General features: G+C 41.3%; 1 long non-coding RNA gene across 1 annotated transcript; it reads left to right on the top strand.

Annotated features, from left to right (window-relative positions):
* The first annotated feature begins 9953 nt into the window (after nt 1-9953).
* On the top strand, nt 9954-20024 carry LOC103177738. The gene is made up of 4 exons (XR_006085323.1): nt 9954-9982; nt 10555-10687; nt 13172-13320; nt 19965-20024. It is a non-coding gene; the product is annotated as an uncharacterized LOC103177738 (long non-coding RNA).
* The last annotated feature ends 126 nt before the right edge of the window (nt 20025-20150 follow it).

The following is a 20150-nucleotide window of genomic DNA, read 5'->3' as shown; positions in this document are numbered from 1 at the left end:
TTTGAGAAAGAAAAAGAAATGTTCATTTGTTTTACTTTAAGTTAAGACTTACAAAAGTGTACCAAACAGGTTAGATCACATTTTTGCCCACAAAATACACAATCAATTCACTTTACAATATATTCTGTGAAGGACTTTGAGACGTCTCAATGACATGTTAAGGCAGTATATCAAATACGAACATTATTATTATCATTAGACAATGGACAACTCTTTACTCCGAAAAATTGGAAGTGAAGTGGTGTTCTGTGCGAAGACTAATACCTAGAACTGATATGCTGTTGCTGCTGTATTACTAAGAAAGGCTGCAAGCATTTCAAGATCATGAGAGCCATGAATATAACTATGTGAATGGCGCACACTTTAACATGAGTGAAGTCTTGAAAGAGATTTCAAACTGAGTTAGTTGATTTCAGTTAGGATTACACTGGGGAAGAGAGAAAATGCTGAGGGAAAACAAAGCAGATTTAAAAGAAAATCCTCTGAAACTCTTTCAGTGAGTTCTAATTTGTAGTATTTTAATGATATAGGGAGACATATCACAGGTTCTTTTACAAGCAATTTTCTGAATGTAATTTTGTCTTCCTCAGGGGATGAGGGAGTCATTTCATAATAAAACAATTTGTTTGGAAGTAGATTTATTGGGATGACGACACTTGTGGGTTATCTTATGTTCATTTTGATGTAATTTGCTTTTGGCACTTTGTCAAAAATCTGATGTTACAAGAATCTGAATTGCTGCTTGGTCTCTGTGTATTTAATTCTTTCAAAGATTAACTCCTGATTGTGACCTTTAAATGTTGCACAAAAGTACTCTGTCAAGCTACTCCAAGCCAAAAACAACAAATTTCATTTGTAAAGCTCCTTTCACGTCAGGAGGATGAGGGTGATAGGGCTGCAGAGTCTGGTGCGGGAGAGGGCACAGGTTGCAGAGTTCCTGATGACAGACCAGCCAGCACTGGTTCATTGATAAGGACTTGGAGGTACAGACTGGAGATCATGATTCTTCCCACTCAGCTATTGCTAATACTGCAAACCATAGCCCTATTGGGTGAGGTGGTCCTAAATGGACAAAAAGTGAAATAATTCCATGACATTGCTTTCAATGGCAAACTATGTCATTTTGACTAGTTAATCTCAATGTGTACTTTAATGTACACAATGGGATCTTCAAGTTGTGGGTCTTGCCAAGCTGCATCTAATACTCTCCTGAATTAGGTTAGCAGGATGTGTGAAATTTCCAATTGGTAGATGATGCCGGTCTTGAATAGACGTTGTTGAGATATCTCAAAGAGCTTCAAGGGATTTACTTAAAGTGTAGTGTGTAGGCGAATAAGGCAACCAATTTGCACACAGCAATGTCTTACAGACAGCCATGAAGTGAATGAATAATTTTATCTGGGGAATTATTGGACTGGATACTGGGAGAAATTCCCTTCACTTTTCGAATAGTGCCATGGGATCTTTAATGTCGACCTGAACAGGCAGACGGGACCTTGGCTTAATATCTTTTTTGAAGGATGGCACCTCTGACAATGCAGGACTGCAAAGATTATTATTACTACAAACAACAATGAGATGACAAACCATTACATTAAAATTTCTGGGGTGAATTTTTAAAGAGGAGGCAATATATCCTTGATAATAATAGGAAAGACCTTACAGAAATCTTGATTGTACATTGCCTTGATAATGAAAAATCTGCAACTTGCCACATAAGTCACCAAACAATTTCTCCCATTTATTTTTGTCTCAGGTCAGAACCAGAATCAAATTTCACAAGTCATTTGTTCCCAATACAATACAATTCCCTCTGCCACATTCTGAACACAATCATTTGGCTTCTGATTGTAACTTCAAACAGTTTGCACCATAAAATCCAGCTAAAACCTTTAAAAAATTGATTTATAACATAATACTAATTTTTGGGGCAAAATTTCGATGCAACTTTGATTCATACCATATTTCAAAATATATAGTGATGATTCTCCGAATGAGTTTTAATAAAACAAATTGATCAACTATGGTGCTTAGTTAGTGGCTGTAGGAGCATTCTGCAAATTGCATGTTTTAAAAATATATTCTTCTTCTTCTATATTGTTCAAAAGCCAATATTAAACAGTCATGTATTTCCCTTGTTAGAAATTTCAAACAAAGGAAAGTTCAGAGCATGAGTCTGTAGCACTTTTAGCAGAAAGAAAATGAAACAGCCAGAGGAGTCCTGTGAAAACATTCAGCTAACACTGCATTTCATGTTCATCTTGTTATTAAGCATTATTAAAATGCAAGACCATTATTTTAACTATGGCCCCATCTGAGCAATACAATTGCAGTTTAATTTATATCCTTTGCAAAAAAGAGATAAGAATGTGCAACAAGAATTAAGTATAACCTTACCTATAAGCAGTGATCTTCGCATTGATGACTGTCAGCGCAATGCGAGTGCAATATAAAGCATTAAAACCCATCAAACCTGTTCTACAAGAGTTCTACAAAATTGTACCAGGGATTACATCATGTCATACAAACTACATTGTTGATGGCATACGTTGTAAGTGTAGCATATAAAATCTATGCTTTTGAAGATGAACAATTTTACTCAGGTCCAACCCTACCTCTGGTCAGCACTCTAAGGCGCTACCCCTTGTGAAGAGTGCTATATAAAGGCAAGTTGTAGTTATACTAGACCACATGTGTACCATAACTACAATTTACTTCTTTATTTCTGCAATTTATTTGGCATTATCTCTTTCTGAGTTCTCCCCCTCTTTCACACCTTTCTTTGTTGAGAGGACAAACAGCCGTCAATATCCATCAAGAGACAACAATAACAATTTGCATTCATATAATACCCTTCATGCTAGATAGCATCTTGCACCACTTAACAGTGGCAGAGCCTGATGCTGAGCAGGGGAAGGAGAAAGGTGATCATAGGCACGGTTGAAGAGGAAGGTCTTCAAGCGCGACCTAAAAATGGGGAGAGAGGGGACAAGGTAAAGGGATTGAGGGAGAGAGTTTCACAGCTTTGGGTGTAGTGGCTGATCCAGGGGACAAGGAGGAGGCCAGAGCCAGTCGACCAGAGGCAGCAGGTAGCAGTGTAGGGAGACAGTAGGTTGTAGAGATAGGGGGTTCCAGGGCATAAAGGGATTTAAATACAAGATCGAGGATCATGAAATCGATCCACTCTTTAACAGAAATCCGATGGAGTTTGTCAAGGATTGGGATAATGGAGGTAAGGAGTTTAGAGTAGTCAAGGCGGGAGGTGATGAAGGCATAGACGAGGATTTCGGCAGCTTTTGGAATGAGGTACAGATGGGCAGGTAATGTGGTGGAGGTGGAGGAAAGCAGTACTGGCCAAGGACTGGATGTGGGGTACGAAGGATAGCTGGGGGACGAACCTGACGCCTAAATTGCGCATGGGTTCGGTGAGTCTTAGGGAGTAATCGAGTAGAGTGAGGAGGTCAGAATCGCAGAAGACATTGACAGGAGCCAAAAAGTATGGCTTCCATCCTGTCAAGGTTCAGCTTACCCAGGCCTTGATGCCTGTTAGACAATCTGACAGAACATCAGTGGACTGCGAGTCACAGCTATAGGAGGATTTGTCCGAAGTAGATTTGTGTGTCATCTGCATACATGTGAATGTATATCCCACGTCTGTGGATGATATTGCCGAGAGGGAACATACAGATGAGGAAAAAAAGGGGCCAAGGATGGAGCCCTGGGGTACCGCGTAGGTGACAGGCCTGGGCTGGAGGAGAGCCCATTGGCTGAGATGAGGTCCTGGTGGTTGGTTAAGTAGGACTTGAGCCATGCAAGTCCGGTCCCACTAAGATGGATGAGGGAAGAGAGGCATTGGAGGAGGATGGCGTGATTGACTGTGTCGAACGCAGCAGAGAGGTCCAGGAGGATGAGAAGGCAGAGATAGGACTGGTCACAGAGACAAGGGCCTAAAGGTGCATGAGTGGCAGATGATGGATAGCCACGTATTTTCTCCTCCATGTTAGGTAAATCCTGGACCGACTCGTCAGGGGAATGTTTGTAGTGGCTAACCCACTACGGGCTAGGAATTCCAACTGTTAAAACCATGTTGTTTCAAACTTCAACAGCGTGCATAATTGTGGAAAATTATTAAATTCACTCTTAATATTAAAGTCAGTTTTCCACTAGTGTAACTCTTTCCTTCTCTCTATCTCTCACTTGCTATTTCTGACTTTCTAATTCTCAATGACTTTCTCTTTGTCTATCTCTGATTTTGTGTGCTTTTCTCAGAGAAAGAGACAGAGATAACAAACAGGAAGAAATATTTGCACAAGTCATGAACTATGCAGGATGAACATGAATAGAATGATTAATGAGCCTGTCTCATAATTAGGTATCGTTCACGTGACAGACAGGTGCAATGTTATTTTGTTCAGTGTTGTACAATCTGTTGTTTTGTGAAATAAATGCAAACATAATTATGTTCTGGGACAAAAATCCAGTAAGGAAACCATACCTTTCATGCTAGACTTTCCTGTCGGGGTTCACCAAGTTAACATTTTCAAATTCAGTTATACTGAGGAGTCAGTCGTGCCAGTTTTAATTACTTTATCTGCCACCTCTTCTGATCTGTCCAAACTTCTCATTGATCTAACTTTCTGCAGAAGTGGGATCCACATCTACCAGCTCTTGAGCCTCAGCGATTCATCATACCAAGACACTTCCCTACGTGAAAGACACAATATAAATGCAAATTGTTGTGGTTGTTGTTGCAAAGTATTGGTTTCCCGGACAATAACAACCCCAAGAATTTCTGCCTTCTCTTAACCTTTTCGCTGATGGGTTTGCGCTGCTGAGATGAAAGAAAGATAAGTACTAAATGTAGGCTAGAAAGCTGTATTATCATCTTATTATGGCCTTACCACACTCCGAGAGAAAGGTGACAACACAGCACAGTATTCATTTATTCGGCCTTAGGGTGGAGGACATATTTACATCTGCAAGACTCATTGATAAGACAGACAAGAAAGTCAATCATGAAATAAAATCCCTTTTTTCTCATACTTTCCACACTCACATTAGTAATATAATGCACTTAAACTTAACTCAAGGCAACAGGACAGAGGACATAATTAATGGTTGTGAATAGAGGTTAAGACAGACACCAGGAATAATTCTGTATACAGCAAATAATCAACAGTAGTAGAAATAATTCTGAGGGAGATAATAATCCTTGCATTTGATATAGCGCTTTTCATTTCTTCTAGATGTCTCAATCACAATCTTCAATGTTTAAATTTCTTTACACCTGAGCTTGGCCACATTATTGTTTGGTCCTCATATTGCGATGTCATCAGATGTGTTGAGGACATCCTGCCCCTTTTACACTTCATACTGATTGTTGTACTTTGCTTGGACACTACACTGGATTGCACTGAGAAGGGACGAAAACACACGAGTCGTTCTCATTTCTCTTCAGACATTTTGCCCACAAAATATACAGTCAATTCACTATACAGTATATCCTGTGAAGCTCTTTGAGATGTTTCAAAGATGTGATAAGGTGCTATATCAAATGCAAGGATTATTATCCTTCTTAATGAGAGAAAGGTCCCAATGTGTAAGCTTGTCGTGTGTAAGATGTGTGTCCAAATAGTTTTCCTTCTTAATATCAAGCTGTTGGATATGCAGTGGAAGGGTTTCTGTCAACCCCTTTGTGGAGTCCAGGAATAAAACAATCAGGTTGATTTGTAGCAAACAGGGAAGTGGCTGCAGGTAGGGAGCAGCATCATGGTGAGCACAGCTATTTGCCAAGGTCCCTCTTTCATAATATGAGCCATCCAACTATTAATCTCACAAATCACTGTCGCACTCTGTGTCAGCTACTCCACATGAGGACCTGGATTAAGCTTTTGATGTAAACTGGTACGTGCATTGGACATAGATCTTTTCGAACATGAAGGCAGCTGGGTGACATAAACTGTCCTGTAAAGATCCTCCTACCTTCTGAAGGCAGTTGTCCATCAAATAGCTTATGAGGAAACGGAGGCTAGTGATGATAGCTGTTGGAAGGCATTACTTGGAGTCTGGGTTCATGAGCAAATGCCTGTATATCCAGGGCTCGGTATCCACCATGATTGGTTGAAAAATAAGTAAGCAACTGATGCTCAAGCTCTAGATCTTCAACTGGCAGAACCATCGCTCAGTGAGTAGTAATGTGTGTCTGGGCAGGAAGATGGTGGTAATGCTCTCTGTCACACATTTCACATTGAACTGTGTTGCCCACCAAAAGGCTCACAGGGAGTTGCTGTCAGTTGCCTAGCAATGGTTCAAACCTGCACTTGTTGGGTATCAAATGACCAACTAGTGCCTATCCTCCTACCAGTGGCAGGTAAGTGTGATCTCCTTGGAGCTGAACTGGCTCCCAGATAATGTTTGTAATGGAATCTTGGAATTGAGTTAATCCTATCTAGTAGTCTCAGTCCGAATTTTGAGCCAGGTGGGTACACAGTATTCCAGGGCACTGCTGATGGCAGCGCAACATGGCTCATCAGCAGGACATGGAAGGGCAGGGCAGTCACTAGGGGCAGAGATTCTTCTTACTCAGCTCTGGTTAGTCCTAAAGCCCTAATGGGTGGAGTGATCTTAGCTGAACAAGCAATGGGAAAGCTTGCCAGACAGTCCTTTCAATGGCAAGCTATGGGGTTAGACTCCAGGCTATACTCCAGGAGTACCCCAACTCAAAACTCTGGGGTCTCCAAATTTGATTCTTCCCAACCTGCGCCTAATACTCTATAGAGTTATGTATGTAGGATGTGTCCTTTCAGGGAGCAAATGCACATTCCATCCCAACCACAGGAACTTTCATTCTAGGTGGGATGCAATCTTAGACTGGTTTGGATGCTCTTAAGCATGGTGATGGATTTCTGCATGTATCGATACCTGGTTGACCAAAATTGTTTAATCTTTTCATCAGATCAGATTTTAAATGATTCATTTGTGGCAGTATTTGTGACAGACTCTTCCACTTATAGAATGATTAAATGTCATCCTCATTTTTCCTATAGGACCACATTTGTAACATTTACATGAAGAAAAGTTAATACATTTTAATTATCACTGTAATTATTATTTAACGTAATTATACATTTTAATACATTTCCCATGATAAAGATTAATAATTTCTATTGATCCCATGCAATGTTTTAAAATGGACGCTAAATTGTCTGTTTCTGGGAATTTCAAAGTTCAGGACTATTTTATCTCCGAGAGGATTGGGAAAATCTAGGACAAAGCCTGATGGTTGAGCAGCGTACACTGCAGTTCTGTAGCTAATAATAATAATATATCCTTGCATTTGATATAGCTCTTTTCACGTCTTCTAGACGTCTCAAAGCACTTCACAGAATATACTGTAAAGTGAATTGACTATATTTGTGGGCGAAATGCGGCAGCCAATTGCGCACAGCAGTGTCCCACAAACAGTCGTGGATTGAAGTGACCAATTTATTATTGTTTCTTTTTCTTGAGGGATTATCATCAGTATTATTAGCTCAGTGGTTAGAGCATTCACCTCACAAGCGAGACCTGGGTTCGATTCCCGGTAGGGTGAAACCTTGGGCAAGTTTCCTTACTCCACACGCCTGATAATAATCCCTCAAGAAAAAAACAATAATTATTTGGTCACTCAATCCACGACTGTTTGTGGGACACTGCTGTGCGCAATTGGCTACTGCGTTTTGCCCACAAATATACAGTCAATTCACTTTACAGTATATTCTGTGAAGCGCTTTGAGATGTTTAGAAGATGTGAAAAGCGCTATATCAAATGCAAGGATTATTATTATTAGTACACTGTGGAAGGTCTGGTAAGAGGAGGCTATCACCCACCTGAGTCCCATTCAGTTTCCTATCAAAACCACTTAGATCTCTTTGCACTACAAATATTAATCATCTCCTAACTCATAACGCCGCTCCCCTTTCCATGACTCCTGCATTCACCAGCTATATTGAATTGCGGGGAATGATGTGCTGAAACCTTCCACACATGCACACTCACCGACTGACCACATTGAATCATGGGAAACGTAGTCTCGATCGGTCAACCATGCACAGTAGAACTTCATTTCCCACAATTCAATGCAATTCCAATGCTTGCGCATGCGGCCACGGGTCAAGATGCATTGAATCTTGACCCACACACTTACCAGCTGCTATAACTGACTAACACATGCACACTTACCAGCTGCATTGAGTTACGCACGATTATTGATTACAGTTTGCCTGAAATTTGGACTTTGTATAAGTCATATTAAATGTTACGGTCATGACTGACATGACCTATGTGTTTTTACTGTACTGTCAGACATGAGGGACTGAAGAAGCACTTGTTGGAAAATTGGCAATAGAAATAGCAACTTGCACCAGAAAAAGTTGAATTGAACTGGTATCTCAATGATAATAATAATAATCCTTGCTTTTGTGACAACTCCTTATCATGTCATCGAGGCATTTCAAAGCACTTCACAGAACATGCTGTAAACTGGTGTGACTGCATATTTTGTGGCCAAACACACATTCACTGAATATGAGGTATCACCACTGTTTAGTTTTTGATTGCAACATCTCCAAAAGCAGAATGCCCCAGGATGTGATCATTCTCATGACATACGGCATTTTTCACCTCAATGTTGCAATTGCTCCAACTTCTTCTGTGGTGGTAGCTTTGCTTTAAAACAAGCTGGAACAGGCTTAACCTTGAGTCCCGGACAATGCACCAATGGTCTAGAAATGCAGCCGGCAATTAGGTCAGTGACCTTCGGTGCCTTCAGAGCTTTCTGTACAAATGTAATGAACTCTGCAGCTCTTGTCCTTTCCTGCATTAAACTCCTCCATCTTGGCCCAGCTCCAATGACTCCCCATCCTCCAGCTGATCGAGTTCAAGATCCTTGTCCTAAACTTTAAAACCCTCCATGGTCTTGCCCCACCCTACCTCCCTGACCTCCTTAAACCCTACCAAGCCATCCACTGGCCTACTTCACCCACTCCACCCCCCACCTCACCACCAACGTTTAGCCTATCAGCTCCCACTCTCTGGAACTCCATTCTGGACTCGCCCCTTCCCTTGCCTCCTTCAAGGTCTGCCTCAAGACCTTCCTCTTGGACCAAAGTTTCAGCTAGTTTCCACCCCTCTCCCCCCAGCCTGGACCCTGGATTGTCTAGTGGCTCAGGGCATCCTCCCAACATGAAAGGTGCTACAGAAACGCAATTTGTATTTGTTGTATTGTATTAGATTTTTCTTGATGTCACTATTGTCCATGAAAACAGTATTTTCCTTATCTGAAGGGTAAATGATGATTGACTGAAATTGGGAGCAGCAAAAGACAGTTTGCGGCTGTGAGTGGAGAAACAGTTCGTCGTCTACACCACTGAAAAAGATAACAATCCACAGCTCTGTTGCAGAACATCTGGGACAAAACACCTCTTCTCTGTTGGAACCTGAAGCTATCTTCCTTTGCAAACATTCACTTCCTTGGGAATTAGACAAAAATGAGGGAGGTATTAAATGGGTTGAAAATATATTAATGACCGGAATCCAATGCAAATAAATAAATTAGCATTTGACACCAAGTTCCAAGCATCAAACATATTAAGTATTATTATCATATTAAACATATTAAATTAAGTGTTGTTCAATTTTCACAATCACAGCCTGTGCCCAGCAATGGAATCTTACAGCTATGCATTCATAGCCTCCAGAGCAAGCAGCCGCTTGGCCTTGTGTTTTGTACAGCATTCCAGATACTGATCAGTGTACTGAGTCAATTTCCCGAAACTTCTTCCCTCCTTGTCACAATCCAGGTTACTTCCTCCTCATTAGGCAACCTCACACATGCAAATAATCATTGGATTCACTGAGTGATAATTGGTTTGTTTTCATCAGGTGTTTTCTTAAGGCAACGTGTGTGCAATTCACACTTCATTATTCGTGCAGTTGGTAAAGGTGAGTCTTTTTTGTTCTGTGTGTCTCATGTTTCTTTCTGATTTCCTCTCTCATTGATCACTTCAGTGAAATTAATATGTTATGTTTGGTAAAGATGTCAAGTTTTAGTGAGTTTCATTCCTATCTCTGTCAGTAATCTAGAAACTCGCTGAAGGTCTTTCACTAAATAAAATGTGTTGAGTAAAATGTGTGACTTTAAACATTTGAGATGGGAGAATTTTAAAAATCAAATTACTTAGTGCCTGGGCATCTTAAATAATTAAACCTGTATTGTTTCTAAACTGTGCTAGTCTAATTTCAAAACAGTGTTTTCAAAAAGACTGAAATGTATGAACCTGTGGAATTCAAATCATGGTAAAGTGTTTTTTGTAAGATATTTCTGTCCTTACATTTGACTTATTCTGGTTCTATTTTTGTTTTTATTTTACTTATCATCCTATCCACTTCAGTCATAATAACAGTATTTATCTAGATGTTTTAAATTGGACCTTTAGGGGAATCTCTAAGCAAAAATGAGTTGCATGTATTATGCTTTTTCAGTTGAGCAAATTATTGATGTTTTACATTTGCAGATAGCTACCTGTCCAGTCAAGACTGCTCCTGTTAGGGTGTTGGCTTGTGGTATCATCTCTTGCTTGGCTGTAGACCTGATTAGCTGTATCAGCTGTCCCTCCTTAGTTCCTGTTCAACCAAAGTAACGCAGAGGTGAGCATTGCTGAGGCTGGAGAGTGGAAACAACCCATAGGTATTTATCAAACTGACAGAAAGTGGTGGGTGAATTGACTGTATATTTTGTGGGTGAACACGGCATCCAATTGCGCACAGCAGTCCCACAAATATCTATGAAGGAATTGACCAATTTTATTATGTGCTGGGCAAGCGTTGCATTGTCAGAGTTGCCGCCCTTCGGATGAGAATTGAAACTGAGATCCCATCTGCCTGTTCAGATAATATCACAAAACAGTTTTACAGGATATACTGTAAAGTGACCAGTGACTGTTGTGTGTAATCCGTGTGCATACAGCAGTGTCTCACAAACATCTATGAATGAAATGACCAATTTTATTTGGGAGATTGTTGGCCAGGACATCATGAGATGTCCTCTTTTCAAATAGATTCACAGAATATTCAACGTCCACCTAAACAGGCAGATGGGGCCTCAATTTTCATCTTGCCCAATGAATGGCACCTCTGACAATATATTGTATTTAACACAATGCGATACAAATTCACATTTTATGTAACACCTTTAACATCACGAGGGTGTCCCAAGACACTTAATAATAATGGCTTGAGCTTGAGATGAGGAGAGAAAGATGACTGAAAGCAGAGTAAAAGATGTAGGTCTTGAGACAGACCTTGAACGAGGTGAGGAAGGGAGCAAGTCAGAGGGATTTTAGTACCAGAGTGAGCGAAACTATGACTAAGCCCAAATATGTTCATCTTTCTACCAAAGGTGGAAAATGTGGATGACGTAAGTTACCTGAAATAGCAAAAATCCTGCAAATGGTTAACTACACCAAAGAGAAGCAGCAATGCATCAGCTGTGTTCTTGTTCAAACATTACCTACCGGTCACAGATGAGTTTCAACAGGCGCAGTTTCGCCCAGCGTCTGTTTGTAGAAGAATAGTTGCATTTGCTTCTATTGTACATGAATGATTCTGTATGTAACTATGAAAATCGCCTTTTTTTGCAACCAACACATCTGCCCACAGCACGGAAACATCCCTGGTCAAAGTCACTAATGACATTCTGAACATCTGTGATCAGGGCTCCCTCTGCCGCCTTGTCCTCCTCGACCTCTCTGCCACCTTCGACACTGTCGACCACTCCATCCTCATACACTGCCTCTCCGCTTTACTCAATCTTCGCGGACCTGCCCTTGTCTGGTTCGATTCCTATCTCTCTCACCGTCTCCACTTTGTTGGCTCTAACGGCTTCTCCTCCAGCCCCCGCACTGTCATGTCTGGCATCCCCTAGGGCTCTGTCCTTGGCCCTCTCCTCTTTAATACCTACATGCTCCCCCTTGGTGACATCATCCGCAGACATGGGGTCAACTTCCACATGTATGCGGATGACACTCAACTCTATCTTTCTGCCTCCACCCTCAACTCCAGGACCACTGCTGTCCTGACAGACTGTCTGTCGGACATCAAGTCCTGGATGAGGGCAAATTTCCTACAGTTGAATGTGAACAAGACTGAGGCCCTCCTGATTGGCTCACACCAGCGCCTCGCCCCACCCTACCTCTGCGACCTCCTAACCCCCTACCAACCCGCCTGTTCCCTCCACTCAGCCGGCTCTGGCCTGCCCCATATCCCCCGACCCACCTGCCCCACCATTGGCAGGAAAGGCGCTTTATAAATGGAATCTTGTTGTTGTTGTTGTTGAGAGCCATCAGCCACTCTGCCCCCAACCTCTGGAATTCCAACCCCCAGTCACTCTGCCTCGCCCCCTCCTTGGCCTCCTTCAAGTCCCACCTCTTTAACCATGCCGTTGGCCCACCCCCTTCCCCTCCCTTCTCTTACCCCCCCCAACCCCAGCTCGGGTCTGAAATGCTGTACTCCGTACAGCGCCTTGGGATGTCCTCCCGATGTGAAAGGCGCTATACAAATGTAATCTTGTTTTTCCTGTTTGTACTGGAATAAAAGGGGGGACTTGTTCCTGAATTTCAATTGTATGTTTCTTGAGATATGTCACTGTGTTTATCTATAGTGGCCAGATTCAAGATTAGAATGGACAGCATGCTATGTTTTGTATTGGCAATGAATTGCATGTGACGTTCATGTGATATCAATGTTTTGGAAACATTCAAGTTCCTATTTATTAAACTGTTTGTAAGTTGACAGGTGTCATGGATTTTGGGAGTGCCTCTGAAAACAAGTTGTTGGTCTTCAAAATAAATTAACTTTCTAAGAGCCATTGTCAGTAGATTTACCTTATCTAGAGGTTAAAAAGGAAAACTCTGAAAACTGGAAATACTTGACATTTCAAATCTGAAAGATTGATGATGATCTAGGTATATTTCTTTATCTGTGTTTTCTCAACTTTCCACTGCTCTTCAAAGGTAGCTGATGTCTATCTATTCGAAAGAAATAGAATACACAATGTGCAGCATTATTTATCTATGAAAACCAAGTTCCTAATTTTACTCTTAAAGTCATCAAGCTTTCTTTCTTTTTTCACAGAGGAGCTAAAGATTTGAAGATTACCAAGATCATATAGAAACGGATAAGAATGAAGTCTTCAAAAGGATGTGTGGTTGTTGCTGTGACCATCCCTTTATTGATTCTTTTATCAATAATCGCTATTCTTCTAGCAATATTTTTGGTGAAAGGTAAAGAGAAAATTTTAATGCAGGTTTCAGAACTTTAACAATCCAGACATTTGAAATATAATATGAACTTGAGCATACATTTGTTCCAGCGATTGGTTTATTTGGACTGTCCTGTTTTCAATTTTGAAGTGGTGATAGCAAGTCTGAGAATATAAATAATCTTTAAGATATTGTATCAAATGGAAGGAATATTATTATTTTTCAGTGAATGCCCAATTTTATTGGCCACAATTTTCAAATAGTGTCATAGGATCTTTCATGTACACATGAACAGGGCCTCAGCTTAACATTTCATCTGAAGGACAGCATCTTTAACAATGCATTGAAGTGCCAGCCTAGACAATATTCCACGTGTTGGTGTGGGGCTCGAACCTACAGCCTTCTAACTCAGAGATGAGTTAGAACTAGTTGCTGAATGTCAACAAGACCGAGGCTCTCCTGATTGGCTCCCGTCAGTGCCTCCTCACCTCAGGCACTGACAGCATCACCATCCATGGTTGCACACTTCACCTCACTAAGCCAGTCCGGAACCTTGGGGTCTTGTTTGATCCTCAACTATCCTTTCTACCCCACATCCCTACCATGACCTGCTCTGCCTTCCCTCACCTCCACAGCATCGCCCGGCTTTGCCACTGTCTCATACCACAGGCCACCGAAACCCTCATACATGGTTTCATCACCTGCAGGTTCGATCATGCAAATGCCCTGCTTGTCGGCCTTCCCAACTCCTCCCTCCACAGGCTGCAGATCATCCAGAACTCTGCAGCCCATGTCCTCTCCTGCACTAGGCTCCATGATCCTATCATCCACATCCTCGCCCGACTCCACTGCCTTCCCATCACACAGAGGATACAGTTCAAGATCCTGGACTTCACCCTCAAAGCCCTCCACAGTCTTGCTTAGGAAAGTGAGAAAACACAGAGAGCTCCTAACCCCATACCATCCTGTTCACTCCCTCCGCTCAGCAGGCTCCGGCCTGCTTCACATCCCCCGTCTTCCTTGCCCCACTTTTGGCGGAAGGGCCTTCTGCCACTCTGCCCCCATCGTCTGGAACTCCATCCCGCATTCCCTCCTCCTAACCCCTCCCTTGCCTCCTTCAAGACTTATCTCAAGACCCTCCTCTTCGACCATGCTTTCAATCTCCCTGCTTCTCCCCCCCCAACCCGCCCTACACCCTCCCAATCCCCAACTCGGATCCAAAACTCTGCTTGTCCAGCGCCTTGGGACGTCCTCCCAACGTGAAAGGCGCTATACAAATGCAATTTTGTTGTTGTTGTTAGTTACCAACTGACCAGACTGAGAACATTGGAGAAAGAAGGGCATAATCCAATGCTTTACTATTAGTATCTTTTACCATTAACGAGACGAGAAGCAAGTTAACTTTGTGCATCCCTCATGCCCTTTCTTACATACTCTGAACATATCCTCTCTATCCTCCAGTGAGTGCTGCTGTGTTGTGCATTGGCTGAAAATATTTTCCTATTGATAATGTACATCAAAAGAAATGTATTTAAATTCAGATCAGATTTAGAGTTAGTCAGATTAAGTACAATCTATGTGCCTATGTAGTTTGGAAATACCTGAGGAGTCTGACTTTCCAGTTTGGCTGTGACCAAGCTCTGGCACTTCCCATTTCCCCCACCATACAACCATAGATATTTTACAGCGTGGAATGTAGGCCATTCGGCCTATCATGTCTGTGCCAGCTCCCTCGAGCAATCCTTTCAGTCTCATTTACCTGCCTTTCCACCATATCTGAGTAGCTGACTCTTTTTAAGGTATTTATCTAATTCCCTCTTAAAGGCCAATATGGATTCTGCCTCAACCACCTGTCCTGGAAGGCATTCCATATAATAATATATATAATAATAATCCTCGCATTTGATATAGCATTTGTCGTAGAGATGTCTCAAAGCGCTTCACAGGATACACTACAAAGTGGACTTATTGTGTGTTTTGTGGGTGAGATGCGGCAGCCAATTGTGCACAGCAGTGTCCCACAAACAGTCTTGGATTATCTTAAAGTGATTATTACCCCGGAAAGCAATCCACCAATCGACTAACAAGCAGGTTCCTACTTACTGCTAGGTACACAGAGGTGCGTGGAGTAAGGAAACTTACTATGTGTAAGGAGAATGTGTAAAGTGGGACACAGAGGGAAGGGGTTGGGGAGGAAAATAAGCTAAGTAAAGACATCAAAGCAGCAAGCTGCCTTAGATCATGACTCCCCAAAAGCCCGTGGCAAAACAGCTACACAGCTTGCTGCTCGCCAAGTAGCTCAGAGCTTTGCAGACAGACCTGGTTAAGTTGACTTAGACACATGCAGTCAGTCATGTCGATTCTTCTCCCTCGCACGCACGCAGCAATATTTAGCTACCTACCTACAAATCCTAACTACTCTGCATGAAAATCATTCTCTTAACTGCCCATTTGCTCGTTTACCAGTATCTTAAATTGATGCACCGACTCATTGATGAGTGGAAATAATTTTTCCCTATTGAAAGTATCAAATCCACTCAATTTTAAATTGCTTGTTCAAGTTGCCCCTCCACCTTATTTGTTCCAGTGGAAAAACACAGTCTCTACTCATAGGCCAAACCACTCGAGGCTTATTGCCTTGATAAAGTGGGTCCCCTCTCGACTCTCTTCCCCCTCCTCGCTCCCTCCCTTCCCTCCCCTCACCATTTCCCCCCTCCTTGCTCCCTCCCTTCCCTCCCCTCACCCTGACCATTTCCCCCCTGCTCAGGACATGACCCAACTGTGCAGCGCCTTGGGACGTCCTCCTGACGTGAAAGGCGCTTTATAAATGGAATCTTGTTGTTGTTGTTGACTAATCCTATACACAATATTCTAACTACGGTCTAACTATTTATACAAGTTTAACATTATCCCTTTGTTCTTTTATTCTATAGTTTATTTATAAAACATAAGATTCCATTAGCTTTTTTGACAGCTTATCCATCTGCCTTCCCACCTTTTAAGGATATATGTACATTAACCCCAAGTCCCTCTACTCTTCCACTCCTTTTAATATTTTCCTACCCAACACATGCTTATTCTCCTTTTTCTACCTCCTAAAATGTATAACCGCACATTTTTCTGCATTAAGCTTTGTTTGCTATTTCTCTGCACAATCAACTAATTTCTTTCCCCCTGAGGTGGCTTAAAATCTTCTTCAATGTTAGCTGCACTCTCCATTTTTGTGTCATCTGCAAAACTGGAAATGGTGCCTCTTTATACCAGAATCCACATAATTTATATAAATATGGAGAAAAGCAGGTGGTCTGATCATTGACCCCCGAGGGACACAACTAGTTACATTACTCCATTTCAAATAACAACCTTGCACTTCCATGCACCCTGGGCTTTAACCAACTTTTTATCAATGCTGCTATCTTTCCATTATTACCATGTACCCTAATTTTTTCACATGTTTCCTACAGGTTATTGAAAGCTTTCTAAAAATCCATATATACCATTCACAGCATTATCTTCATCTATTTTCTCAGTTATTTTGTTAAACTCTATTAGATTGGGCAACCAAGTCTGCCTTTAACAAATCCATATTGGTTTGTCGTATATCAACCCACGTCTTTTCTAAGTAGTTATTCCTATTATCCTGCATTATAGCTTATTTTCATTTTCATTTGTTTACTCAACCAAGGAACCCTTGTTTTGGCACTAGCTCATTTATTAATTATAGCTATATGCCTATTTTGTGCCCTGTTTATCTTTGAAAGATTTAGTTCCATGGCACGTCCTCCTGATGTGAAAGGCGCTATATAAATGTAACTTATAATATAATAATCCTTGCATTTGATATAGCGCTTTTCACGTCTTCTAGACATCTCAAAGCGCTTCACAGAGTAGACTGTAAAGTGAATTGACTGTATTTGTGGGTGAAATGCAGCAGCCAATTGCACACAGCAGTGTCCCACAAACAGTCGTAGATTGCAATGACCAATTTTTTTGTTATTATTAACTTGTTGTTTCTCTCTGCTCATCTACGATCTTATCCGCCAGTCTTTCTATCTAATTTATCCATGCTGGTTCCATTCACATCTGGTTAGTTAGTTATTCCCAGCCTCCCCAGCTGAATGTTCTTACATTTGCTCTTACCCTCTGGTTACTGACTTATCAGCTGGTGGAAATAATTTATTCCTGTTTACATTCCAGTTCCTCCAGTCTTTCCTAATAAGTAAAAACTTCTCATCCCATGGTATCACATCTCACAATTAACCTCTGTGTCCTCTCTAGGACCTTGACATGGGGGGGCTTAAAACTAGACATAATACTTCAGCTGCAGTCTGACTAAGGATTTATGCAGACTCAGCAATACCGTCTGTCTCTGCCTTTTCAAGGATCCCAATTAATTCTGCCTGTATGATGTTTGGGAGTAGCGTAATTTTCCAAACACTCTGTGTGAAGAAACAAGTTAAAATGAACTCTTTAATGACCTGTTTGTATAGAAATATTCATGGTTGCAAACTAGTTGAAAAAACAGCTTTTGTAGGAAACAGCACGAACAGTATTTTTTTGTTTTATTAAAAAAACTTTATTTTGGTGAAGTTATTGTAAATTTAAAGAATGACATAATTGCACAATGTATTAAAATGGACTATGATTTTATTAACTCATGTAGTTTGTGATGGTGCCCCATTTCCTTTTGGTAGATCAAATGACTGATGCAGCAAAAGCTGATGCTAAATTGAGCGTTTACACATGCATTGAAATTTCCCTGCATCAGGAAAGGAATGTGAGCTCTCTACCCAGAGGCATGCACTCTCTTCACTTAATTCACCGTTGAGTTCTATAGCTCAATGGTTAAAGCACTCGCCTCGCAAGCGAGAGACCTGGGTTCAATTCCCGGTAGGGCCAAACCTTGGGGAAGTTTTCTTATTCCACACGCCTGATAATAATCACTCAAGAAAAAAAATAATATATTGGTCACTTCAATCCACGACTGTTTGTGGTACACTGCTGTGCGCAATTGGCTGCCACGTTTCGGCCACAAATATACAGTCGATTCACTTTATAGTATATACTGTGAAACGCTTTGAGACATCTAGAAGACGTGAAAAGCTCTATACCAAATGCAAGGATTATTATTAATTGTGAAGAGTATTAATTGCAGGTTGGTAAGAGGCAAGGTGTGTATTGGGGTAATACTGGAGTTTAACCAGTTAAAACTTCATAGCTTACTATTGAGAGCACTGTCTGGTGAGCTTTCTGCTGCCCACCAGCAAAACATTAAAATGCCCAGTCAGGACCACCCTACCTATTGAAGCTTTAGCTTGAGGGTTTAAGGGGAGCTGAATAGGAAGAATCACTTCTCCCAGTAAATGGGTTGCTTCTCCAAGTCCTGACAATGTTTCAGGCTTGCTGATTATCAACCTTACCTTGAAGTATTGGGTACCTGCATGGTTCAGAGTTGATTCAATCTCTATATTCTGTTGCTATGCACATTATCTTAGATCCACTATAGAGTGTAGATACTTGATGAAAACAAATGCTTTTGAATAATGCCCCATTACATTGAAAAGCCTTAAAGTGCTTTTACAGCAATAGCTATGAAATATGGAGACTGATTATAAACACATTGTGTGTGCACCCAGCAAGATGAGGTGAAACATCATCCTAGCTCAGTTGGAAATACTCTTGCCTCTGAGTTAGAAGGTTGTAGGTTCAAAGCCCAAATCAGGACTTTGAATTTGTAGTCGAAGATAACATTCAGTGCAGTGCTGGGGGTGCTGCTTTGTTGGAGGCGGAGTCCTCTGGATGAGATGTTAAGTCAAGGTCCTGTGAACAACAAAGATCCCATGGCACTATTTGAAAAGAGAACGGAGGTTTCCCCTGGTTTGCTGATCAACGTTTCCCCAAATGAAATTGATCATTCACTTCATGACTGTTTGTGGGACATTGTGTGCAAACTGATTGTTGCCATTGCCTACAACACAGTCACTACACTTTATAGGAAATCCGTTGTAGCACTTTGAGACGACGGTCCTGGGAAAGGCACTACACCAAATGTTGTTTATTATTATTTATTCAATCTGGAAGATTATCGACTAGGTCATCTGGAGAAGCTCCCTTCTCTTTTCAAATAGTATCATGGAATCTTTAACTCTCACCTAGAATGCAGGCAGACAGAATATCATCTGAAGCATGGCACCAAGCAATGCTGCAAATATTGCAACTTGGACTATGAAACTTGAGGGTTTAAATGGGGCGAGAGTGTGCAGCCATTAGTTCCGCAGGTCATCATGAACCCAGGTGAAATCTTGTACAATATTCTGTACTTTGACCTTTGTCATCTGTGTTTGTGAACATCTCATTTGGAAGAGTTTATCCTACTCTGTGCTCCCCAGTTTGAAGGCACAGTTGAATGCATAGGTTAGCCTAAAAATTTGTTTCGCTGACTAATCCTTGTACTATATCAGTGCCGCAGATCTCTGGTGCTGTGTGCAGAGGTTGTAAGCAATTGAATCTAGTCACTTGTGCAGGTTTTGAGTGACTAAACTGAACTGCCGCAGACCTGAGTATCAACCAGCTATCAGTGAAGGCTATCATAATAAATCTTCACAACAAAGTCCTTTTTGTTTCTACGCTGTTTCTACTCCAGTGACAAAGCTGTTTCTTTTAAGTTCCAGATAATTTGAGAACTCAACAGTCTTCACAATTCATGTCAAATGCAAGTAATCTATGTAAGTTTTCAACATTTTCGTTCTGAACTGTTTTTGGACTGGGTAGAATATAATATGTGAGTACGATGTTTAATTAAGGGGCGTTCTCTTTTTGGTTTTATTGAGTGGAAAAAATATTTCTATAAC

The sequence above is a fragment of the Callorhinchus milii genome, unplaced genomic scaffold (assembly GCF_018977255.1).
Source record: "Callorhinchus milii isolate IMCB2004 unplaced genomic scaffold, IMCB_Cmil_1.0 Scaffold1, whole genome shotgun sequence".
Taxonomy (NCBI): Eukaryota; Metazoa; Chordata; class Chondrichthyes; order Chimaeriformes; family Callorhinchidae; genus Callorhinchus; species Callorhinchus milii.
The sequence above is the reverse complement of the archived record's forward strand: the minus strand, read 5'-3'. Positions and strand labels throughout refer to the sequence as shown.